Source organism: Lepisosteus platostomus, chromosome 5 (assembly GCF_059453375.1).
Source record: "Lepisosteus platostomus isolate fLepPlt1 chromosome 5, fLepPlt1.hap1, whole genome shotgun sequence".
Classification (NCBI taxonomy): Eukaryota; Metazoa; Chordata; class Actinopteri; order Semionotiformes; family Lepisosteidae; genus Lepisosteus; species Lepisosteus platostomus.
The window spans coordinates 48,804,619-48,829,935 of NC_142615.1; the positions used below are offsets into that span (position 1 = coordinate 48,804,619).

General features: G+C 42.4%; 6 non-coding genes and 1 pseudogene across 6 annotated transcripts; 3 read left to right on the plus strand and 4 right to left on the minus strand.

Annotated features, from left to right (window-relative positions):
- Nucleotides 1-1,848: 1,848 nt before the first annotated feature.
- Nucleotides 1,849-1,921, minus strand: trnak-uuu (transfer RNA lysine (anticodon UUU)). Its single transcript has one exon. It is a non-coding gene; the product is annotated as a tRNA-Lys (tRNA).
- A 3,262-nt stretch (nt 1,922-5,183) lies between these two features.
- trnal-uag (transfer RNA leucine (anticodon UAG)) lies at nt 5,184-5,265 on the minus strand. Its single transcript has one exon. It is a non-coding gene; the product is annotated as a tRNA-Leu (tRNA).
- Nucleotides 5,266-8,038: 2,773 nt separating this feature from the next.
- Nucleotides 8,039-8,126, minus strand: trnay-gua (transfer RNA tyrosine (anticodon GUA)). The gene is given in 2 exon segments: nt 8,039-8,074; nt 8,090-8,126. It is a non-coding gene; the product is annotated as a tRNA-Tyr (tRNA).
- Nucleotides 8,127-8,882: 756 nt separating this feature from the next.
- LOC148668237 (histone H4-like) lies at nt 8,883-9,188 on the plus strand (annotated as a pseudogene).
- Nucleotides 9,189-9,495: 307 nt separating this feature from the next.
- Nucleotides 9,496-9,551, minus strand: LOC148668238 (U7 small nuclear RNA). Its single transcript, XR_015938963.1, has one exon. It is a non-coding gene; the product is annotated as a U7 small nuclear RNA (small nuclear RNA).
- A 4,664-nt stretch (nt 9,552-14,215) lies between these two features.
- Nucleotides 14,216-14,386, plus strand: LOC148668239 (U1 spliceosomal RNA). Its single transcript, XR_015938653.1, has one exon. It is a non-coding gene; the product is annotated as a U1 spliceosomal RNA (small nuclear RNA).
- Nucleotides 14,387-20,998: 6,612 nt separating this feature from the next.
- Nucleotides 20,999-21,056, plus strand: LOC148668240 (U7 small nuclear RNA). Its single transcript, XR_015938985.1, has one exon. It is a non-coding gene; the product is annotated as a U7 small nuclear RNA (small nuclear RNA).
- Nucleotides 21,057-25,317: the final 4,261 nt, after the last annotated feature.

Here is a 25,317-nt window from a genome sequence, read left to right on the forward strand (position 1 = left end):
TAGTAATAAGAAAAAAGCTGCACCTCGGAGATCCATCTCACAAAAGCAGATTTCTTAAAGTGCACTTATGAGCTGTAGAACCTGAAGGAGTTCTCTCTCCTGGATATTAAACATGCAGATAATGAAATCAGTGATTTATGATTTCTGCAACCTTCCAATAAATACATCTAAGACATGTAACAAACCCATTGTGCAGCTCCAGTGGCACAGTTGGTCAGTGCATTGTACTTATATCGCAGTACATAGTCAAGTCATGCTGAGGTTGTGAATTCAAGCCTGCAGTGGTTTTGCCTGTGATTTCAGCTGCAGAAACTTTCTGTTGGATTTAGGTTGGTTCTTCTGTTACTTTTTCCGCTCGATGGAGCTTTATTAATGCAGGCACACCTGCTTCCTCGGCATTTTATTTTATCGCTGCTCACAAACCAACATACTGCAGACACCTCTGATACTGTCACTGCTTGTGGGCCACGTGTTCCTGCTGTCAGCCTGCTATACCATGCTCATGCACGTCTAGAAACATTACTGCTCTAGTACAAGAGCGAAAGACTAAACGAAATGGCACCCACTTTGAAAAAATCACGTTTGACAAACCATAGGATGACAAGAATGGGATTCTTTGTTTGTTTGAGTACATAAATCAAAGACACTGCGTTCAGCATATTCACATCAGGCACTCGGACAGAGATAAACCCAGAGAAATTCTTCTCACATTTTAATCTGTAACTGCAGGATTCAACAAATTGTTAATTATCTCAACTTCACTTACAATTTTTAAACAATTTACAAAGCCCACAGTGGATGACATTTGATTCCGGCACACATCAGTTGCTTGGAATATCATTGTAATATTTAATTTGCTTTCCCGTCACACCACTTTTATTAATAATGAAGTTTATCAATACACGTTTGTTTAAAACATGTCATTTATTATTGATACAGTTTCATTCTGTCTTTATTAGGAGCTGTATCACAGCTAATGCATGTAAAGCCTTAAGTACGTGATAGTGTGAGTTCAGTTATCCCAGGGTGTGAGGAGAACTGAAATTTAGTAAATACATATTTTAATAGAGTGTAAATCTTCAAAGTGTTCTGTCACTTCAAAACCAAATTACAGGAGCAGGGATTGAACCCACATAGACATTTGCTTATTGAGCTTAAGTCCAACACCTTAACCACTCAGCCATCCCTAAAAACAGTTCCAGCGCTCTGTTACACAGTTCATTGAATATACTTATTCATTGAATATATTAATTTAATATATTTGTTATATTTTTGAATGGAATGGGACTGTACACTGGTGGTTCCCAGGGGAAAACAGGGTTATTGAGCCATTGGGTATTCTGAGAATAAATTGGGTGGGTGAATGTAACCGTGTGGTAAAGTAAAACAGTCTCCTTAGATGAAGCCCTACAGATGCAGCCCCTGAAAGTGTATAAGACTTAAAATTTATAGTACTGCTGACACACATGGAGCCTCTACATCAGACCGAAATAGCGATGTGTTCGCTTAATTGTGCTGAGGATCTCCTCATGAATCTGTCTCATTCATCAATGGAAATAGAAGCTGTCACTGTAAACTTGGACGTGATGTTCCACAGTGTGCCTTTCCCCTTGTTGTATTCAAGAGTACTCACTGTGTGAGCTCCTCACTGCGTTTCCTTTTCTTTTCCTGTGATTATCTACATGGAGTGTTGTGACAAAATAGTCTTGAACATTTTCAGTTTGTGAAAGGAAACACTAAAGAAAATACAAGTGATTAACTTTTAAAATATCGACAGTACAGCTAGAAGAGTGGAAGATAAAATACGATTTATAATTAAATTCACAATACACTTAAGGAAAACACAAACGCCCGAACAGGGACTTGAACCCTGGACCCTCAGATTAAAAGTCTGATGCTCTACCGGCTGAGCTACCCGGGCTCTACACAGTGAATGACACTGTTGTGATCCTCGCAAGTCACATGTCTCTTCTTGTGCCGAAGCGCAGTCATACAGTACCTGACCCGTCTGGAAGGTCAACTGACAGACTTTATCCAGAAGCGACGGCACCACTCCCAGTAGAATGAGTGAGAAATACAGCATGACATGGGGAGGTAAGGGGCTCCCACAATCCATCTTTCCTCACATTACTGATTTTTTCAATAGCATTTTGACCTTTTTTCACTGTCAGATTTTTTCGCATTTAATAAGATCTTAAAATCAACAACATTAAGAACGAAAACAAATGGAACATTTTTTGGAACAACAATTAAAAAAAATCGTTTCAATGCCTTGGTTCTATAAGTGTGCACACCCTTTATAAAGGGAGTTGTAACTATGCTGAAATTTAAAGAGCATTTCTGTAGAGAAAAAAACATTTTTTCTGCCTTGATGTTAAGCTTAGGGAGCCTGCCTTTTAGAAATTATATCTCTAAACACCTTGCGCAGCCTCCCGAGAGACTAACAAATATTGTTTTGAGAAATTGGCTAACACACCGGAAGGCACTAACGTTTCTCTTCGTTAAAGTATGTCAGTAACTGTTTAACCCAAAATGTTTGTAATTGTGAATTTGTTAAAATTCAATGAATAGTCTATCAGCAGCAAGAAATTATTATGAAAGTAAGGTTTTTTTTATATCATAAACTGTAAGACATGAAGAGAGTTTACAGGTCGTATCCTTCGCTTTGTCTTTCAAATTAAGCGTTCGGGATTCAAACCTGTGTTCGGACTGTTGTGTTTCTTGAATTTCTTGCAATCATCAAATGTCGTTGTTTGGTCCATCAGTTTTTTTCTCGGTTGTACAATGGAATTCGCGCAGTTTTCAGCTCAGTGTGGAGTCCAGAGGGAGGACTCGCTCGCTGAATGATCTCTCAAGAAATCCGGGTGAGATTCAAAAGGTGTCTTCTTCAACAGCCACGACACGTCTGAAGACCTCTGGATTTCCTGAATATGACATAAAATTAGTTCAAATCATTTGGTAGTTAACAGAACTAAATGCTTTAGAGGTACATTTAAAACAGCAGAGCAACACCGTAGCACTTCGAGTGTGCCCGAGTTTAATTGTGTGAACTTGGCTCTCTATGAACATGAGCAAAGAGTTCACATTCAACAGAAGATTGCAATGTGAGCACAGAAATATAAAGCACCTGGAGATGCCGGGACCTCATACATGCGAAGCATGCGCTCTACCACTGGGGTATATCCCCAACAGACTTATTAACAGAACTGAGATGTGCTGATGCTCTCTGAACACAATCCACCACTAACGAAGGATGCCTGCAGTTTCCCACTTTTGTGTTTCCTCTACTACAGAGTAAATTCATAGGAATGAAGAAATAAGGAAGGAAAAATAACCGCATCGAAGCTTCCAGAGATTGGTTAAAATGAATCCGTTATTTTTATATCCAGTCACACGGGCGACGATGATTGATTTATCGACGGGGAGTGCTTTTTTACCTCCTCACTCGACTACCTTGATTAAACTACGCATAGAACAACAGCAGTACAGATGATTTTCATGGACCGACTTGTTTTGTACAACTCGAGTGATAAAGTCCTGTCTGCAAATATTGTAGAAGAACGAAAAAGGGCGAAACAACGCTCCAACCACAGGAATGGTAACAGGAAGGATCATGTTATTTAATATGTCCTTTGGAGATACCTTGTCAACGCACACAGGCGTTAGAGCTGGACAAATAATTGATAGTGGTGTTTGTAAACAATCATTAAACATGTTATTTCTAAACCAGGAAGAAAGGAGCAGACTTAAACTTTAAGAGACAGAAACAACACCTTATCACAGCTAACATTAATTAAAATGACATCACAATAAAAGAGCGGAGCCTTGAGTGAATCAAATTAGTTTTCATTGGACGTCTGTCTCTTCATAACTTTGTAGGTGAGAGGGAGGATTGCGGAAATGTGCCGGTGTTTCTCAGAAGTGCGTTGGTGGTATAGGTGCCTTCTAAATAATTGAGCCGGGTTTGAATCCTGGTAGGTGCATCCCCAAATCTTTTCAAGAAAATCTGTGATCCGGCAACATATCTTTTGAAACTAGCATTCAAGGTAGGATACGTGTTCTTATATACCAAAAAACTCTATAAGGAAAAGGCAGATCTCTGTACACAAGACGGCAGTGCGATCTTAGAATTCCTGTGTTGTTGACGGATTCAGACTCCTTCTCAGAGGTCTTTGCTCACCAAATAACTTTGCAGCTGAGGAAGAGCACCCCGGAAAATACCAAACACAACAAGCGAGCGTGTTGGTTGCTCTTGCTCTTAATGCAAGGAGCTGTTTTTTTTAATCATTATTAACCAAAAACAGCAGCACAGGTAGGTCGCATTTGTGATTATGTCACTTCTCTGCTTCAGCAAGGTCAATAAAAGACTCTGAAAGTAGTAAAGCAAAACTGAACTCAAAATCATATTAGGAATTCTGAGCGATATATCCATACAGTTAATCCAATAAGAATGTTGAAATATTTGAATATCATCTCTCTATATATTTCGCTGCTTTTTACCAGGAGTAAAACTATTGGATTGAAGGAATGCTAACCGCTGGGTTAAAATGTATAGTTGTTATTTGGAGAAATCTGTAAACTCGTGATCTTATATGTTTTAAAAGACAGCACAGGAAAAAACGACAGTGCTGATTATTTTCCGGAGACAGAGCACTGATGACCTATCCGAGCTGATTGATAAAGCCCACCCAGTGGATACTCTAGCAGAACGTCAAAGAACATTCACCTCTGTATCCAAAGAAACCACAGGAACAACATCAGGAAGCACAATTAATTCCCCTTTTAATTTTTTCCTGTAAGGTATGCTATGTGAATTCATGAAGTTAATCCTCTGATCTCTTTTGAGCACGAACAAAGTATTTCTGATGGAGAGCTCTGTTCAAAGATAAGCTATTACCCCTGCCAACGATTCGGCGTGAAGAATTAAAAGTTTCACACCACAGCCAATATTAAATTTACTTGCCGGTACACTATCATGTGCACTGCCTCAAAAGTGATCTCGGCAGATGTTGTTCCCTACATAAAGCTGAACGTGCCAAAGAGAATTTCTGTTGAGAAAACAAAATATTTTTTCTGCCTTGATGTTAAGCCTGTCTTTTAGAAAGTCTATCTCTAAACACCTCCCGCAGCCTAACAAAAAGCGCTTTTACTGATCGTATTGCAGGTCTTAAAACACTAACATTTGGCAGCGGTGGGATTCGAACCCACGCCCCCAGAGAGACTGGAGCCTAAATCCAGCGCCTTAGACCGCTCGGCCACGCTACCTTCCTCCATATCCATCTTCCTCACATTGCTGGCTTGGAAAAAGGCGGGGGCTTCAGCTCTTGTCGTCGGATCTAATGATATCATGACATGTGGAAGTGACTGCACCTTCATCTTCCAAGATGCTTTCAATAGCACAAATGCTACTTTCACCGGCACAAAATAGCAATAACGAAAGAGGTGGGTTTCATCCTTTGTGCTGTTTGTAGGGGCGCAACTCTATGTCGATCTACTGACTTGAAGAGCAAAAATCAAAATCCTCTGCTATTACTGTTGCTTTTTTCATAGTTTCTTTAAATCCTTCATTTGAACATAGATTTTGAAGGATATTGATGATAATACCACATAAATTGTGGTTTTCTTGTGATCGCCAATTTTTTTCAAATACCAGCCTTTTTTACAGTTCCTTGCGTGTTTCACAAGGTATAATAGCCCCCCAGGGTAAACCTGAACTAACTAACTAATAAACCTATTAATAATTCTACATTAACGTGTCTTACACTGATCAGACTAATTGACATGGTCTGATTCAGAGCCTGTGCAGTTCGTGCTAATTACAACAAGGACAGTTCTGAACCCTCATCACCGAACTGAGCACAAGTTCAGCTGTTCTCCAGTTTTGTTACGCATGGTTTTTCATTGCAATTGAGTTCAGAGCTGGAGCTGAACTCCAGACAGTACAGTGTTTTGGGTAAGTTGTCGAAATTTGCATGAGGCTGCAGACAACTTACCTAAAGTGTGTTCTATAGCTTTCAGGTGGAGTTCATTTATATAAAAGAATGTAAGTGGTATAAACGAAACAAGCCAGACGGCAGTCCAACCTACAGTATAATTTTCTGATGGAAGTCCTGACGCGTTATTCATTACGCCACTGATCCTGCTATTGTAGTGCTAAAATAAAACACGTTTTCTACATTTATATCTGTTTAAAAATCACTATCTAAAAAAGACAAAGGGTTTGTGTGTCGCGCTAAAATTCCGCTTCATTTCGAATGCAAATAAAAACCATTTTGTTCCAAGAAATCATAAATTTGTCACATCCTTCATACTACTAATAAGTATACGAATAAATACTCGGAAGAAGCCGCTCAGGTATTAGAGAGATTTAAAATCGGATCGGAGGATTTAGAGTCCAGACTGCAAACCAACAGCTGACACAGGTCTTTTATAGAACCGTTTTGATTTCCTCTACTTTGTCCCCGTGACGTCATTGTCCTGCTCACAGCCGAGCCCGACACACATCTGGTTTCTGTCGCTGGGCGCACACACTGCGGTCCATGCGGGTCCTAATACCCCAGTACAATGACGGGGACACTAAACTGTAAACAGGTGCCGTCCTTCGGCTGAGACGTAAAACCGAGGTCTTGTGATCATTCAGGAGAATGGTGGTGGTGGAGGGGAGTCCCCATTACCTGTAAAGCGCATTGAGTGGAGTATCCAGAACAGCGCTATATAAGTGTAAGCAATAATGATGATGATGATGATTATTATTATAATGTAAAATGCAATAAAAAAATCAAACTTTGATTCAAAATAGATTAATGTAAAAACTGATAAAGCTAATGCTTTTTTCAGGGCTATATCTACTTTTTTTTTTAAAAAGCGAAGTCTGTCGCGATTGTGAGAGTTAGAGAATGTGTTCCAGCGGGTGCCTTCATATCATGAGCGTCAGTCTCGCCCGTAGCTGCGAGAAGGTTAAAAGTGCACAAGTGATCTGTAGACGATGTTCGGGGAAGAAATAATTCTGTTTTCAGCACAGGGAGTGAGAATGAGCTCAGCCCGGCTCCCAGCAGAATCCATTCTGGTTTGGTTACTGTTAGACTGTGCGTCTGAGGCTCTTTGGATCGCAACGTAAAAAAAAACAATTGCTCACATCGTGTGACTTTCACGACAGGAAGGAAAGATATCACTTTAAAAAATCAGAACTGAAGATTTGGATCCTGGGCCTCAACTTAAAAATAAACAGAGTTTAACGACAGGAAATTGATTCCAGTTGTCAGATCACGTATACCCATACCTTAGCTTTGTGCAACAACCTGAAACTTTCAGGTACCATAAATAATATTATTGCTAAACATATGCCATTCTAATCTGCAAGCGACCAGAATATAGAATACGAATTTTTGTATAAATATGCATTAAGTCCTGTTCTACACCTGCATGCTTTGGAAGCGCTGGCCTACCTGTATCAAAATATCAGATTGTGTTTCTGCAACATTTCGTGATTAGTACGCCATTTTATCTAAAACAGTCACAACGAGGGCTTTACATGCAGTCTGGGGTATTTAACCCTTTTATATTTTTGCCACTTTATATCGAACCTGTTATACTCCCAGAAGTGCACAGTAGCTTCTACTTAATAAAAATGTACAATTCACCGCTGGTATAAACAGATGTGTGCCGTGTTTGCCTTTGTAAGCATTTGTTTAAAAAATAAGTTCACAATACGATAAAAACACAGAAAGCACAAACTTTATAATACAACGATACAAAATCAATACCAAATCATTATGCCAATTAAGTAACTATCCTTTGAAAACAGAGAACACCTTTATATCTACAAAAAACTTGACATTTGTATGTATTTTTGAATTACAAAGCAGACAGTGTAGTCCCTTAATTCAAAGATCAGATCTTGGCCAAAACAAGACAATCAGACGTGGGCTGAATTCGGTACAGGAGCCTTTGCTTAGTTGATTATTGAGCTTTTGATCAATGTCTGAATAAAACAGATTCGCTTTTTTAACTCTTTTATTAAATTACATGAAAAGCACCTTCCTTCGAGCCGGAATCGAACCAGCGACATAAGGATTTCCTGTTAACTCCACTACAGTCCTCCGCTCGACCAACTGAGCTATCGAAGGGATGCTGCAGCATTGCTCTCTGGCACATACTGCCCAATGAAGTAAAATGTGAAATGGGTGATTTAAATCCCACTTCAACATCAAGTTTCCAACTCGTTTCCTTAGTCTCATTTACCTTGAATTTAAGCCACGAACCAGGATTCTACTGTATAAACTTCCAGGGATATTACAAAATGTTTGATGGGGCATCAATCATTCCAGGCGGAAATTGATTCCTTTTTTTTCTCGAGGGATCATATTAAACATTTCATTAGTCTCGAGAGGAGGATCACCATGAGACACAAAACAAACAGTTTCTTTCTGTCTTTATTAGAAAGTAGCGTTTGTGCTACATTAATAATATTTTCGTGGAAATAAAGAAGTTTTAAATTTTAAAAATTTATATTTGAATCGAAATGTGGTTTTGAGTTAAATATTAGCGTGTTCATGTAATTAGTTTGTGTTTGTCATTAATATATATATATATATTGCCATGTTACTAGAATTTGTAACTGAAGTTTACTTGTTGTGTTTTTTATAATGATTAGACATTTGAATACAATATTGTATATAATGTATAATTTGAACTACATATTGTTAAGGTGTGAATAATTGTATATTTTAAGAATACATTTCTAAAACAAATCATTGGCTTTATTTACTAGTTTCTACACCTATAAAAATCTTTCTTTGATGTATAATAGAAATCAAAGAAAGATGTCTATTATACATCAAAGATGAGCAGTGTGTGTCGTGTTCACAGCTGATAACTAGAAGATGTCTGGAAGAGGCAAAGGCGGAAAGGGACTTGGGAAAGGAGGCGCTAAGCGTCACCATAAGGTTCTCCGTGACAACATCCAGGGAATCACCAAACCCGCCATCCGCCGCCTGGCTCACCGTGGGGGAGTGAAGCGGATCTCCAGGCTGAACTAAGAGGAGACCCGGGGGGTGCTGAAGGTGTTCCTGGAGAACGTCACCTACACCGAGCACGCCAAGCACGCCAAGAGGAAGACCGTCACCGCCATGGACGTGGTGTACACGCTGAAGCGCCAGGGCTGCACCCTGTACGGCTTCGGAGGCTAAAAAGGAGCGGAGCTTCACTACCGGACCCCGACGTATAAACCCAAGTGACCCAGTGACATTTGTCACTGCTGAGGTTGCTTTATGGGTCTATTTTCTATACTGTGCTGATCAATTGGAAATCAAATGGCAAAAAAGACCCGTTCCCACACCTAAGGTCAAATATCAGGAATCAAAACTGCTTGAGTGTATGGAAGCACACAGCTTTATCAAGATTTCCAAGTGCAAGATCTTTTTATTCATAAAAGACCCTATTTATGTTGTATGAGAAATATTAATATTAATACAGAATCCTTTTTTCACCAAATAAATGGGCTTCCTGACTTCAGAAAGCCTTCTAGACAAATACTAAAAGAGCAAAAATTCAATTTGGTAAATGAAATGAAAACACATACCCTACCAAACCTTGAGTACAGGCCATTCAGGATGATAATACAAAACCATTTATAATTCAACAAATAAAACCTGTCAACTGGTAATCACCACTTATAATAAAAAATAAGTAGCAATACACAGTAGGGGACTCTTGGGTGCAAGTTAAATCCATGCAAGAAGGGGTTTAGTGTTATATTTCCAAATCAGATATGCAAATGAGAGATCTGGCCCAGCCAATCTCAAAGCTCCCTTGGTCTGGAATGGAGCTGCTCCCCTCTTCTAGTTATTCACACTGGAGTTAGGTTACATATTAGCACATTTCATCTAACAGTTGCTCCAGAAACAAAAACGTAAACAAATGATCTGGAATTTGACCACACCTATGAGAACGTAGTTCAACAGATAACTTGTAAACCTTGTCATAAGATTTTTTTTGTTCTACAAAATATACTTTATTCTGCAAAAAAAACATCTCAAAAGGAACATCTCACACATATTAACACTCCATGTAATAAAAAACAATGGCGGAACGGAGATTGATTGTCCGTTATCAATCTTTGAGAGTGGGGGCGGATTTGCGCAATTAAGAGAATCCCTCCAAACCTACCACTTGCTATTGTCCTTTAATCCCTGTATAGGGCCCAAAGTCCTTTCCAGCGCTCCCTCGCCATGGGGAAACCCCATTTGGCGATGTCGTGCTTCATCCTCTTCCTGAGGTCCGCCAGGATCCTCTCCTCCAGCTTCCTCGCCCCCCACTTTATGTTGTGCCAGATGAGAGTGTTCCTCGCCTTCCACAGTCCTTGTTTTGTGAGGGACAGCAGCAGCCCCCGCAGGTCCCATGTCCCCTTGTCCAGTCCGGTGGGTGCCAGCCCCTAGCAGAATGTAATGGTAACTGAGCACCGCATCCGTTCCCAGGAGTTGCATAATGTTGTCCATTCTGCCCCACACCACCTTGGCGAAGAGGCAGCTCCAGAACACGTGCTCCTGAGTCTCCTCGACGAAACACGTGTCCCAGGGGCAATGCGGATTCCTGGAGATCAAGTGTCTGTAGAGGACCTCTCTGGTAGCCAGTCTCTTGTGTACAGCCATCCAGTTGAGGTCCTTCAGTTGGTTGTCAAGTTCTTTGGGCTGTGTCCTTGCAGCCTTTCGTCAGCGACCAAATGCCCCCTCACCTCTTTGTACAGGGCTCTGTGGTTGGTGCAGAGCTCTGGCTGTCTCGTGGCCTTGTACCTCCTGCTCCACTTGACAGCGCGGATGTAGAACTCCGGTTGCCTCTCTGTCTTGAGCCCAGTGTTTGACCACTGGACCAAGTGCATCATCGGGACGGAGAGCCACAGCCTGACAAAGTATCCTCTTCCTCAAGGATACTCTCCGCCACCGCTTCAGGAAGGCTCCTTTCTTCCCTTTCTCCAGGCGTTTCGGGGACCTCCAGTTGTTCCTGGGTCTTGGGGGAGGGGGTTCCGACTTCCTGTGCTGCCTCTTCCTGTTGTCCCTGGGCCTCGGGGGAGGGGGTTACCTCTTCCTGGGCTGCCTCCTCCTGTTGTCCGTGGGACTCGGGGGAGGGGGGTTCCGTTTTCTGGGTTGTTCCTTGTCGTCTTTGGGCCTCGGTGGGGAAGGGTTTCCATTTCCTGGGGCGCCTCCTCCAGTTGTTCCTGGGCCCCGAGGGAAGAAAGCTCCGTTTCCTCTAGGACGAGGAAACGGTTCTCCCTTACCACTCTTTTTTATTCTGTCCTTGCGAAGGTGGATCCGCCCTGCCTCTCTTCTCCCGCTTTCACTTTCCCTTCTTGCTGGGAGTTATCCAGGGCCCTTCCTCCGGTCGGCCATTTTGTCCATCTTCCTGGCGGCCATCTTGTGGCACCGGTGCGGCTGGGGGTGTGGCCTCGGCAGTTTCGGTTCTCTGCGGGGGAGGTCTTTGGCCCAGGCCTCTGGAAACTCAACACAAAGCTGCTAGAAAACGAGGGGGTAGTATCCCGCTACAAGGAGAAACTATCACAGTGGCTGTCCTTGCAGTGTCTGTATGGGTCAGTAGGAGAGTGGTGGGAGGAGGTGAAGGTGAGGACAAAGGCCTTTTTCATGGCTGAGGGAAGGAAGGCTGCTGCCAGACGGAGAGGAGTGCTAGCCAGGAAACAGAGGCAGCTGCAGCGTGTCTACACGATGCTGCACAGTGGCTTCGATGTGCTCGAGGATATCACCCTTTTAAAAAAGGACATCCGGAGCATAGCGGAAGAAAGTAGTCGAGGAGTGCTGTTAAGAAGCTGAGTGCAGTTATTGGAAGAAAATGAGAAGTGTACTCGGTTCTTTTTCAGGAAAGTGGTAGGCTCCAAGTCTGTCATGGAAAGTGTAGTTGATGAGGAGGGAAGAGAGAGAACAGAGCCGAGTGCTATCCTCTCCTGCATCGAGGCCTTCTACTCAAGACTGTACAGCTCTACAGAGGTAAAGGATGAAGAAATTCATTTTTTTACCTCAAAGCTAGAAAACGTTTTGAGTGAAGAAGATAGGGAAGTACTTGAGAGGGATTTGACAGTAGAAGAGCTGAGACAGGCTATGGAGAGCTTACAGAAGGGGAAAACTCCGGGTGCTGACGGGCTCCCTAAAGAATTTTATTGCACCTTTTGGGATCTGCTTCAGGATCCGCTACTGCTCCTATTCGAGGAAAGCTATAAGACAGAATCGCTGCCTGACTCCTTAAGAGAAGGCACTATCTCTCTTTTGTTTAAGAAAGGAGCAAAGAATGACATAAAGAACTGGAGACCCCTCAGCCTGTTAGGCGTGGACACTAAGATCCTGTCCAAAGCCCTTTTCCTGCGCCTACAAAATGTAGTGGCCTCACTGGTAGGGAAAGAACAGACTTGTGGGTTAGCAGGACGCCTGATGAGCAACAACCTGGCCTTGTTGAGGGATGTCTGTCTGTACTCGGAGGACCGCTCCCTCCCTCTGTGCATTTTAGGTGTAGACCTAGAAAAGGCCCTTGACCGCCTAAACTGGCAGTACTTAACATCGGTACTGGAGCACATGAAGTTTGGCCCCATCATGAGAAAGTGGATTAACCTGCTGTACACACGTAGCAACAGCAGAGTCATGGTTAATGGCAATAGATCACGCCCCTTTGAAGTCTGTTCAGGGGTGAGGCAGGGCTGCCCATTATCCCCCTTTTTATTCGTTTTGGCTATGGAGCCCTTAGCCTCAATTAGCAGAGCCCTGCAGTGCTGTGATCGGTTCTTTTTGGCTTCCTCTGCAAAAATTAACAAATCTAAGAGTGAGATTTTTTATCAGAACTGGAGGGAGCCAAAAGAAGGACATGATCTCAGGATGCAAGAGAAGAGAATTAAGGTCCTGGGGGTGTATTTTGGAGAAGAGATGGGAACAGTAAATTGGCAGAACAAATTGCCAATCTTAAACAAAAAACTGATGCAATGGAAGGACCGAGACCTCACCATGACAGGGAAGGTGCTGGTCATCAAAGCCCAGCTCTTGCCTGTCTTGAATTTTCTGGCTTCTACCTTCCCAATCCCACACCGTGTTGCGGCGGTGCTGAGGAGATTGATGTTTCAATTTCTATGGGGTGGGAAGCAGGAAAGACTCAGAAGAGAAATAATGTACAGGCCGCTACTCTCAGGGGGGAAGTCTGTCCCAGATATTGCTATGAAGCTGCTGTGCATTTTCCTGGCCTCTGTGCTGAGAGGCTTTGCAACAGCACCTGAAGCGCATACCTGGACTTATTTTTCCAGGCTCTGGGTAGGTAGGGAGGTGTTCAGAGTGTGGGGTGTCAGACCCAAGCTGGATGTCCCACTCTCTGACACATGCCCTGCAATTTATGGGACAGTTAAAAAATTTCTAAGATCTCACCCAAATGGCCATATTCCCCTCCGAGATGTCAGCGTCCAAAAACTGGAATATTTCGTTGCAGCGCAGAAGAATAGGCAGACCCCTGTGGGCTTTTTAACAGCAGCCCAAACAAGGAAGGTGTGGAAACACACATCCTCTAATTTTCTGTGCAACATTCACAGAGATTTAGCCTGGAGTGTCGTCCACCAGTGCTTACCGGTGCGAACTTTTTTGTACCATAGGGGCCTCACCCCCAGCCCTCACTGCGTTAGGGTGGGCTGCGGGGAGGAGGAGACTGTGACCCATCTCCTGTTGTCCTGCTTTTTTGCTAAGGCCTTCTGGGCACAGTTTGAAGATAGGTTGCAATCTCTCTCACCCCAATTTACCCTGACCGCTGCTTTCGTCATATACGGCATCTCTCCTGTCAAACTTCCTCCTGACGTGTTTGACAGGATCTGGGCCATGGTGAACAGTGGGAAAGACGCCCTGTGGAGAGTGAGGAATATGGGGCTGTTCAAAGGCATCGAGGTCCCAGTCAAGGCAGCAGGTAGCCTGGCCCTGTTCATCACCCGAGAGAACTATTACCTCAGAGATCTGTGGAGAGAAGGGAGGAAGGAAGCAGAATATCTGTGGGAAATAGAGAGCATAGGTCAATATCTCAAGAAACTGTGAAAAACATTATCATGTTTAAGTAAAGAATGTGATTTGCACCAGAAAAAAAGAAATTGTTGCTACGTAACTGGTACCGTGTCAAAATGTAATGAGATGTGATCATATATACTGTTTTAAGTATGTATATTAATGTAAAGCTTTCTAATTTGTGATGTCCTGTATTTTTTTGTGAAAAGAAAATAAAGTTCTTAAAAATCGAAAATCGGTTCACCCAGGGCGAGGCTTGGCCATTGCACTCCGGCTGTGCTGACCCCTGCAAATTCCCCAAATGTGGGAATCTCGATTGCATAATTTCTGGTAGTGGGGGACTGTGTTTGCGCTCTCCCCTGATGTGCTTGGTCCAATATTGGATACGGAAGAGTTACAACACCACAAGCTGCGATAGGATCCCAGTTCGAAAGGAGTCGATGCCACTGTTGGTTCCCGGTTTCTTTTAGTTAGAGGTCCGGAGAAGCATTTCAAGCTGGTTACACTACTCCTTCCGGATATTCATTCCCTTTTCAAAGTCAGTCGTTTTGCTGTAGTCTGCATTATTTAGGCTGATTATCAAGGTTAGCCTTCATTTGGTCATGGGGATGTAATGTTGCCATAGCCAAATTAAATGTAATGTAGCTCTCTGAAGGCACCAGTTCTGTAGGGTTTGGGCATTTACTGAGACAATTATTAATTGTAGCAGTAAATCACAAAGTTGATTCTTTTGATGGCTTTAGAATCCAACCATGCGACATAACTCAAACAACGCACACACACAGGTACTAATACACGAGGATACATTTATTAATACATAGAATATGCATATAAACCTAACAGATCTTATCGAGAGGGTTATCAGAATACAAAAGATATACAGTGCCTTGCGAAAGTATTCGGCCCCCTTGAACTTTTCAACCTTTTGCCACATTTCAGGCTTCAAACTTTATGTGAAGAATCACCAACAAGTGGGACACAATTGTGAAGTGGAACGAAATCTATTGGATTTTTGAAACTTTTTTAACTAATAAAAAAATGAAAAGTGGGGCGTGCAAAATTATTCGGCCCCTTTACTTTCAGTGCAGCAAACTCACTCCAGAAGTTCAGCGAGGATCTCTGAATGATCCAATGTTGTCCTAAATGACTGATGGTGATAAATAGAATCCACCTGTGTGTAATCAAGTCTCTGTATAAATGCACCTGCTCTGTGATAGTCTCAAGGTTCTGTTGAAAGCGCAGAGAGCATCATGAAGACCAAGGAACACACCAGGCAGGTCCGTAATACTGTTGTGGAGAAGTTTAAAGCCGGATTTGGATACAAAAAGATTTCCCAAGCTTCAAACATCCCAAGGAGCACTGTGCAAGCGATCATCTTGAAATGGAAGGAGTATCAGACCACTGCAAATCTACCAAGACCTGGCCGTCCCTCTAAACTTTCAGCTCAGACAAGGAGAAGACTGATCAGAGATGCAGCCAAGAGGCCCATGATCACTCTGGATGAACTGCAGAGAACTACAGCTGAGGTGGGACTGTCCATAGGACAACAATCAGTCTTACACTGCACAAATCTGGCCTTTATGGAAGAGTGGCAAGAAGAAAGCCATTTCTCAAAGATATCCATAAAAAGTCTCGTCTAAAGTTTGCCACAAGCCACCTGGGAGACACCCCAAACATGTGGAAGAAGGTGCTCTGGTCAGATGAAACCAAAATCGAACTTTTTGGCCACAATGCAAAACGATATGTTTGGCGTAAAAGCAACACAGCTCATCACCCTCAACACACCATCCCCACTGTCAAACATGGTGGTGGCAGCATCATGGTTTGGGCCTGCTTTTCTTCAGCAGGGACAGGGAAGATGGTTAAAATTGAGGGGAAGATGGATGCAGCCAAATACAGGACCATTCTGGATGAAAACCTGTTGGAGTCTGCAAAAGACCTGAAACTGGGACGGAGATTTATCTTCCAACAAGACAATGATCCCAAACATACAGCAAAATCTACAAAGGAATGGTTCACAAATAAACGTATCCAGGTGTTGAATGGCCAAGTCAAAGTCCAGACCTGAATCCAATCGAGAATCTGTGGAAAGAGCTGAAAACTGCTGTTCACAAACGCTCTCCATCCAACCTCACTGAGCTCGAGCTGTTTTGCAAGGAAGAATGGGCAAGAATTTCAGTCTCTCGATGTGGAAAACTGATAGAGACATACCCCAAGCGACTTGCAGCTGTAATCGCAGCAAAAGGTGGCTCTACAAAGTATTAACGCAAGGGGGCCGAATAATTTTGCACGCCCCACTTTTCATTTTTTTATTAGTTAAAAAAGTTTCAAAAATCCAATAGATTTCGTTCCACTTCACAATTGTGTCCCACTTGTTGGTGATTCTTCACATAAAATAAAAAAATTATATCTTTATGTTTGAAGCCTGAAATGTGGCAAAAGGTTGAAAAGTTCAAGGGGGCCGAATACTTTCGCAAGGCACTGTATATTCAATCAGTTACAAAGAGTTACATCTATCAAGAGGACATACGTTCAGTATATCATTCATTTAGACCGTTTCATAAATAAACTTGGTTATAACTTCTACATTAGATACTCAAAACAAGTACATAACTCTTAGGAATTAAATTGATATCAACTGGTTGGGATAGCAATTGAATTCTCGAGCTGTAATGCATTGAAGTGGAATACTCATCCAATCTCTGGGGATTCAGTGCGCTGCTGATGCTCACTGACCGGCAAGTTAATGTTGGCTTTAACTAGCAAAGTTTGCGCACAGGAGAAAAGATGACTGTGGGTCCCAGCAAGTCAGGAAGAGGACCGGTTCGTTCCTGATGAAGCGCTAGTTCTGAATAGTGATTCAGCTGTCCACAGTTCTGACCTGTTCACGAGGCCTGCTGCTGGTGCTAGCCTCGGGTGGATCCTCTGGTTACTCTCTGGCAACCTCCGCTCTAAACTCTTAGAACAAAGGAAAGTTCTGGCACTCGGACACACTGGCCGTTCCGTGGTTGTCCGAGCTGAGTCTCAGGATGGTCAGGAGGCGCGCTGCGAGAATGTTCTGCCTTTGGGAGCCTTCTGCTCCTGGGCCGTCCTGCCCTGGAATTCTCCTTTGAATTCCCTTTAGAAAAGTCTATAGAATTCTCCTGAATCTTACTGAATCCTCCCTTCTGAATCTCTCGGGCTCTCTGTGTTGCCTGTTTTTACCTGGAGGAACGTCAGCTCGTTGATTGGCTGAAAGTTCCATGGCCATCAGAGTCCCACGTGGGTTACTTGGCCCTACCAGTCCCTGATTGGTTGATCAAGGTGAGATATGAGTCACTTACTCCTGACACTTAGGAATGCACTCCAGATGTCCATCTGGAACTCCCTAGACAGATAGGCGCCAATGGATGACCATTGATGATGATAGCCAGGCTTAGCTAAGTGCATCCCCCTTTGGGAGCTCTCCCTTATCAAAGGAAACTTTAAATCAGCCTGCATGAATAGTTTCTCTGTGGCTTCACCACAGATATAAACAGAGATGGGACCATCTGGGAAAGCTCAGAACACTTAATTCTTTCTTATTAATAAGCCTCGCCGCTACACTGACATTTGCTCTGCTTTAAGTAATCAATGAAGAACACAATGTGCTTCACTAGACTCCGGTCCAAACAGGATTAAAAGCCAGCAAGTATACCTTATCAAATTGACGTCAGCAGGGACTAGATTGGCACTTTAACCAGTCCCTGATTGGCTCAGTCAGTAGAGCATGGAACTCTTAATCTCAGGGTTATGAATTCAATTTTGGGTGATACAGGTGTTCTCATTAATTAAGTTTCCTGTTCATCTTTGACCATGTTATATCTTGATGGTGACTCAAATTGAGAAAAAAAGGACTGATCTAGCTCCTCATCTGAGTAGATAAGTCAAAGACTCCGTAGATAACCTATTCATACCAAGCACTTGGATGCAGCTTCACCTATCACAACTAGTATTTAACATTATAATAGCTCCTGTCTATTTACACTATAATTTACACTAGTGTTTCCTTAAAAATTGCTTGTAAGAATGAGACATTACACATGTATTCCAATAAAATAAATATTATTAATCTTTTCACTGTAACAGTTTCACTGTGACTTGGCAGATAACTGGCAGTGATCTGGAAAATCGACTCTTCAACATGTGGAAATGTATTACTGAGAGGAGGAGTCCTTTTCTCTTAGGTCAACACTCTTTGTAAGAGTCAATTCTCCCAGCTCACATCCGCGGGTTTCCGTAGTGTGCCTGCAAAGAGTGATCAATTTGAGACAGGTAAACGTCCTGATTTTATTTAACAAAGCTAGATGCACATTTGCTAATGCTGCCTTCATTGTAATAGGCAGTTTATTTCTCGAAAGCATGTTATGTAAAAAAAGAAAAAATGAAAACATGGATAACAATCTTTCAAAGCTAAAGATTTTACTTTTGAGAAATGGACATTTTATGTTTCTGAGGTGCTTTTCAAATGCTGGTTTTAGGACTTTGCTGTGCTTCAAGCATAATTTTTCACCTTATAAACTGGATATTGAGTGTTAGGGTTAGTGTTTTTTATTTTGATGACTTAGTAAAATGTCTGGAATTTTTTCACTTTGATATTATAGAGCACTTTGTGTTGATGAGTGGCAACAATTCTCAGTTAAATACATCATGGTTCCATACTGTAACACAATAAAATGTGAAAAGGCCAAGGGGGGTGAATAGTTTTTATAGGCACTAAACGTATTACAAAAATATAATGCTTAATTTTATGGAAACTTCTTACTATAACCACCAACGCACTCGCTGTTTAAGCAATGGGGGTTTCACAATCCTCTTTCTCACTGGTAATGTTATGAGCAGGAAAAACACCATTGAAAATGGATTTCAATCACTCAAAACTAATAGTTGTCACACCCTCTACAGCTAGAGGGCGCTCCCACTCTGTTCTGTCCTAGTTTCCCTGTGCTTTGCTTGTCCTTCTGGTTTGTCTTTGTCTGGGGCAATATATTTCCGGGTCACCCTTTCCTCCTCATTCAGTATTGAGGGTTCATATGTCTTCAGACCTGCCTAGCACCAGGCCATCTCCTCCGCTGCCTGAGGGCTTAGGTTTCTACCCGACATCATCTGACCTCCTAAATGGGCTAACACCCGTTTTGCCACTACACATATGGCCTATTTTGCTCTCCTGGCCATTCCACGGCATGCCCTTATAACATCCGTGACAGAAGTTCCAATGCTGTGCTGCCCTTTTAATTAACATTGGCTGAAACAATGTGTTGTTTTTGTCTCTTAAAGGGTCTGCTCCTTTACTCCGTCTTGCCAGTGTCGTATAGAATTGAGTACCCATAAAATCTGAGACCCCTTTCAAAGTCTGCATGTACAGTGGACATAAGAGGCTTGGCGCGTGTCGCAATTGTTGCCCTATCTACTTAGCCCATCCTCCAAGTTTGCACTTCTGTGATGTAGTCTCACAGGCCTGAGAGACATAGATTTCACACATGTAATTACTTATAAAAGCCAACAAACCTTTTCTAAGTGGTCTAAGGCTCTGTGTTAAGGTTGCAGTCCCCCTGAAAGCTGGGGTTATAGTCCTGATGTTATACTTCAACTAATTCTCAGTAAATAGATCTTGCAGTACTCTGAGTGCCAGCTAGCTATGTAACAAGTGCGCTATAAAGACAGAAATTACACATTGTTTGTGAGGCTGTGTGCTCCTGTATGGTCTAGTGGTTAGGATTCTGGATTTTCACCCAGGTGGCCTGGGTTAAACTCCCAATAAGGGAAACTTTTCTCTTCCCTTATGTTTTCCAAATAAGCATCTCAGTGTAGAAAAGAGCCCCATTATGCACTGTCGGGAGAGCTAAACTTTTGATAAAAGAGATAGCTTGTTTCCTCCTGCTTTCGAACTGAAACCCTTCGGTGTGTTAAGAGAACGTGACAATCACTACACTGCACAAGGTGGGGAGGAGTGACTTGCAGAGAAAAGGACTCAATCCAGGAAAATATTTCCACATTCTGGAGAGGAGATTTTTTCCATTCCCCCACTTTTGTAGCCTGACCTCCTCTATTTCTAGAGATCTGTAGAATGTGGAGAAAACGTTTGAAGTTGTTACTGCTACCTCCCCTCGCTTTGAACAATATGTGGAGTTGTTTGAGTCAAAAAGAATGATAGTTCAGGCCCATGGGAAGATCCATATTCAACTGTGCATGTTGTTTTGTTCTCAGAGTTTGCAAAGATGGAGGACATTCGCACCTGGCTAAGCCAGTATTCTATAGTCCTTCATAGAACTGAGTTCAGAGGTGCTGACGGAATAAAAACAGGAGGTTGAGGAACATGGGGGTGTTCAAAGGCATTGAGGTTCCAGTCAAGAGAGCAGGTAGCCTGGCCCTGTCCATTATTAGAGCACTATAACCTAAATAGATGGTTTCATATATATTGTTTTGGGTATATTTATTAAAGTTTCCTATTTTGTGATTCTTTGTATTTGTTTGTGAAATTAAAATAGTTCTTAAAAAATAAATGGAAGGTTTTTCTGAAGTCAGAAAGCCAATTTATTTGGTGGAAAAACAGATTGGTGAAGCTCCAACAAATAAATCCAGTTTATTTGTTTACTTTTTTTTCTGAAACAACTGAATTAGATGAAGTGTGCATATATGTAACCTAACACCCGTGTGAATAACTAGAAGAGGGGAGCAGCTCCATTCCAGACCAAGGGAGCTTTGAGATTGGCTGGGCCAGATCTCTCATTTGCATATCTGATTTGGAAATATAACACTAAACCCCCTTCTTGCATGGATTTAACTTGCACTCAAGAGTCACCTACTGTGTATTGCCACTTCAGTTTTTTTATGAGTAGCTGTGATTACCAGTTGACAGCTTTTATTTGTTGAATTATAAATGGTTTTGTATTATCACCCTGAATGGCCTGTACTCAAGGTTTGGTAGGGTATGTGTTTTCATTTCATTTACCAAATGGAATTTTTGCTCTTTTAGTATTTGTCTAGACGGCTTTCTGAAGTCAGGAAGCCCATTTATTTGGTGAAAAAAGATTCTGTATTAATATTAATATTTCTCATACAACATAAATAGGGTCTTTTAGGAATAAAAAGATCTTGCGCTTGGAAGTCTTAATAAAGCTGTGTGCTTCCGTACACTCGAACAGTTTTGATTCCTGATATTTGACCTTAGGTGTGGGAACGGGTCTTTTTTGCCATTTGATTTACAATTGATCAGCAAGGTGGGAATGGGTGACTTGCAGAGAGTGTTGAACTTCGAGAAAGGACTTCTCTCAGGAATATATTTCCACATTCTGAAGAGGAGATTTTCTCCATTACTGTAGTCTGACTTCCTCTTTTGCTAGAGAGCTGTAGAATGTGGAGTCACCTATCCAGCTCTGGGAGCAGTGTGTAGATAACAGGTTTGTTACTGACGGATGAGCACAGTAAATTAATACAGCAGAATAAGCACACTGAGTATTTGAAGGGAATTAACAATATTTTACGTCTCGCCGTGTTCAATGCTGCTGTCATTTCTGTAATATTGTGATTATCACGTTCATCACACATGCGCAAGATCCCCTGTTTGAAATTGGGCAGAAACAGGTGTCTTTTTATCTTCTCACATTTTGCACTCCCGCCAGTGTTTTATGGATCTTGTTTTTGTTTTATTGCAAGAATTCGAATTTCCTGTGTCATTCATGATCACATCAAACAGCCAGCAGATCATGTCACCTTTCAGATAGTCATTCTTCTGCTTCCTAAATTTCCTAGAGACAGGTCTTTTCAGCAGAACTGACAAACGTGGCAAAGCAACCTGATAAGACCAGGTCCTAGAAGTCACTACTCAGTCAGTTACTACTGCCAAAATGCAAGCCCTTCCTCCAGCCTGAAGACGTTGATCCTACATTACTCATGAAGAAGATGTATCTACCAAACCTCAGAGAGCTGAGCTGGATCACTACCCTTCTGAATGACATTGCAGTAACACTCTACCACTCCTCTTCGTGCACTCATGCTGGAACTTTGGGAGGCTACTGCAGACAGCAGAGGTTGGATCGTACACAGAGGTTGAAATAGCTCAGCTGAGAAAGCCTTAGACTGATGCTCTAAAGGTCCCTGGTTCAATCTGGGGTTTTGGCATTTTGTTTCGTTGCGCCATTTGTTCCTCTCTGCAATGCCCTGTGTCCAAAGTCACACTTCCCTTTCTCAGCCTGAATCCCAAACTAGAGTCTTTGTGTTCTTGAGTCCCTCTTTTACCGACACTGATGAAGTACAGAAATAACTTAACATGTTTTGCACTCCTTATGGTGTTTTATGGTGGGACCTGTATTTCTCTATGAATTTCCTTAGTGACAGCCCATTTGTTTTCAATATATTTCTGGTGACGTTATTACAGCCGTCTCCCCTGGTGGCTTGTTTTCATATCCCACTTCTGACAATGACTTTTCTTATGTCACTTTGATAGGAGTACAATTGGAAAAAAAACTAAAATGTGTGTAGTTGTTTCCATATCAAACCTGTCTTCCATTTTATACAGTATTCCACAGGAGTGAATCAATTCCTTGTTTAATTTTGCAAATGACCCTACTGTCAAAAAAACAAAATTCCCATGTAGCCAAGGAGTTGCTGAAAAGCAACTTCAATTTGATGTTTTGTGTTGTTATAACTAATTCATCTCCTTTAAAAAAAATAGATTTCTGTAGAAGAAAGGTGTCTCACACTACAGTTTAAATTGTAAACAGGTCATAGAAAAAGCTCCTTAGCTCCCCGTCGGGAATCAAACCCCACTCTCCTGTATGACAGGCAGGGATTCTCACCATGGTTAAATTGCAACCGTAATAATATTGACAACATTAATAAATGCATATATAATTGAAATTGAAAACACATCTAACACAGCATCTTTTCTGGTTATATACCACAATGCATTGCTGATATTTGTTGTTTGCCATTAAGGTTAAATACTGTCATGTTTTTCTCAGCAATCGTCTTTTGATGCGTAAGTATAAATAATGATAATACTATTTGAATACATACAGGTCTTAATATTATTTTGATTAAAATAGGAACAAGTTATAGGTTTATTCCATGCTGAAAAAAAGAAGAAAGAGAACACAATGTTTCGGCCGTGGAGCCTTCTTCAGGTGTGAGAGAGACAGGGCAGTAGGCAAAGGTAAAGTAGCGGGAGAACAAAGGTTGGGAGGGAGGAGGAGTGAGAGGCGGGAGCAGGGGACAGAAAGAGAGGCCAATCAAGAGGTGTGAAGTCAGAATGGATGCAGAGAGGTGTGAAATGAAACTTCCAATGAATGGAGAAAATTTAAAAGAACAGTAGTCTGTCGTTAAGGGAAAGGAGAATGTGTGATCCTAGCTGCAGAATAATTTTAGTTTCTGTGGTCTTTCTGATGTATGAGTTCAGAAAACTGTCTTTGAGAACACAGACGGAGAGATTAGAGTGGTCGTGGCCGTCAGAGGTGAAATGAGAAACAATGGGCTTGGAGAGATCTTTAATCTTCACAGCCCTGACGTGTTGTCTGAAGCGGTCTCCGAGTCTCCTTCCTGTTTCTCCAATGTAGATGGCTGGGCATTTACTGCAAGAGATACAGTAAATAAGGTTGCTGGAGATACAAGATGCTGTCTGGGTGATCCGGAATTGTCCTGAGGGGCCTTGAATGAGTGTGATGGTGGCTGTGTACTTGCAAGTGATACAGCGAGCTCTGTTGCAACGGAAAGTGCCTGGTGTGGATGGTTGTTGAGGGCGGTCAAGGGAGCTGTGAACAAGGAGGTTACGCAGATTAGGTGGTCAGCGGATATGAGATGATAGGGCGATCAGAAAAGAGGGCCCCAATGGAGGGATCATCCTGTAGGATGGAAAAGTTGTGGTTAATGGTCCTGGGGATAGGAAGTGTGTTAGGGTGGTAAGGAAGCACCAAAGGAATGCGGTTGTTACGGCAAGAGTTCCTGATCAGGTTGATGGTCTGGGGGTGTTTTTGACTCGGGCAAGGGCCCTGTCAATCACACTGCTGGGGTATCCTCTGTTGATGAAAAATGAGTACATTTCGAGGGCTTCGAGTGGACAGTTGGTAGACAAGTGGATGTCTACGGGGGTAGTTGATAGACAAGTGGATGTCTAGAAACGGAAGAGTGGTGGAAGATATGTTAACCGTATATTTGAGGGACGGGTGGAAGTTGGTGAAATGGTGCAGGAAGAACTCAAGCTGATCGTTGGAGCATGTGGCGGCACCAACGCAGTCATCAATATATCGTTTGTAGAAGTCAGGGACATAGCCAGTGTAGGAAGCGAAGAAGCGTTCTTCTACCCAGCCGACAAAAATGTTGGCATAGCTGGGTCCCATTCTGGTGCCCATGGCAACTCCACTGACCTTTTGGTAAAAAAGATTATTGAAAGAGAATGCGTTCAGTGTGAGGACCAATTCTGCAAGGCGTACCAGGGTGTGGGTGGGTGGATCAAGCACTGTGCGTTTGTCCAGCGTGTGCTTGAGGGCTGTAAGGCCGTCATTATGGGGAATGACGGTGTACAGAGATGTGATGTCCATGGTAAAAATGTGGCATTCGGTACCCTGAAATTGGAAACCATTGAAAAGTTGGAGCGCGTGGTTGGTGTCTTTGATGTATGAGGGAAGATCTTCAACCAGCGGTCTCATGAGGCTGTCGAGAAAGGCTGAGATGTAAGTAGTTGGACAGTTACATGCTGATACGATGGGCCGTCCAGGGGTGTCCGGTTTGTGGATTTTGGGGAGGAGGTAAAATTGAGATACCTGTGGATGTCCTCCTGGGGGAGCTCGTTACCGCTGATAAGAAGGGAAATGGTGGATACCACTTCCTTTTGGTAGTCAGTGGTAGGGTCCTGTTGGAGAGGGAGGTAGGCAGAAGTGTCAGTTAGTTGTCTAGAGGCTTCAAAGACATATAGATCCTTATGCCACACCACAACAGCACCTCCTTTGTCCGCTGGTTTGATGACGATATCATCCCTGTTGCGGAGAGACTGGAGCGCCTGATTTTCTCCTTGGGTGAGGTTAGACCTATGTTTACTGGGTATAGAGAGTGCCTTGGGAGCTTGATTAGTGCATTGGTTGATGAAATAATCAACTGGTGGAAAATGGCCAGAGGAGGGAGTCCAACAGCTCTGTTTGGGATTAATGTTGTTAATGACATCAATAACCGGGTTGTTATCAGCTGCCTGTGAAGAGGAATTGTCGGCAAAATGTGCTCTGAGACGGATCCTGCGGTAAAAGTGGTTAAGGTCGACATTGGTCTGGGGGATGTCCAGCTTCCT